The sequence below is a fragment of the Halyomorpha halys genome, unplaced genomic scaffold (assembly GCF_000696795.3).
Source record: "Halyomorpha halys isolate HHAL.00 unplaced genomic scaffold, Hhal_1.1 Scaffold62.1, whole genome shotgun sequence".
Taxonomy (NCBI): domain Eukaryota; kingdom Metazoa; phylum Arthropoda; class Insecta; order Hemiptera; family Pentatomidae; genus Halyomorpha; species Halyomorpha halys.
This window is the reverse complement of record NW_027116333.1, coordinates 963,668-964,358: the sequence shown is the minus strand read 5'-3', so window position 1 is coordinate 964,358 and position 691 is coordinate 963,668.

Sequence of the window (691 nt, the reverse complement as noted above, 5' to 3'; positions counted from 1 at the left end):
AAACCGCTTAATTTTGTTCATTGCTGTTTTCCTACTAAAGGATCAAAAGTTAAATGTGGACAAAGATTTGACCATTCCCTTATATGTATACGATGATAATTTTTAAATAAAAAGAACAAAGGCTTTAACATGAAGCAATCACAATAAAAAATAAATATGGAATACTTGTCCAACTATCCAGTTCCTCGATGAAGCTCAGCATATTGATATTTCAGATTATTGTTTCTATACTTAAAAAAATAATTGGGAAAATTAAATTAACAAACCTAGTGCGTCCATCACCACACATACAAAATACAGACTACGACTTCCCAAATCTTGGATCATTTCTTCAGCCCCTTCTTAAAATGCTTTACCAGAATGCAGAAATAGAGGCTACCCTCAACCCGTTTTCATCATGACAACAATCCCACGCACCCATGGGGCTTAGAAGAAAAAAAAATTGTTTTTAGCAGTGTAACATGATTTGATTACAGAAAATTTGGAATTTTATAATTTTTTACTTACGTTTTTTTTACTCTCTGTTCGTGAAGATTTTATGTTCTCAAAATCAAAAATGTTTACTTGTATTATACATTTTAGACATCAAGGAATAAATTTAGTTCCGTGTGTGTCTGTCTGTTGGCAATTTTGGCAATCTTAAACATAATGTTTTGGATTTATATTTTGTTTTTAAAGGAAGAGTTCTATT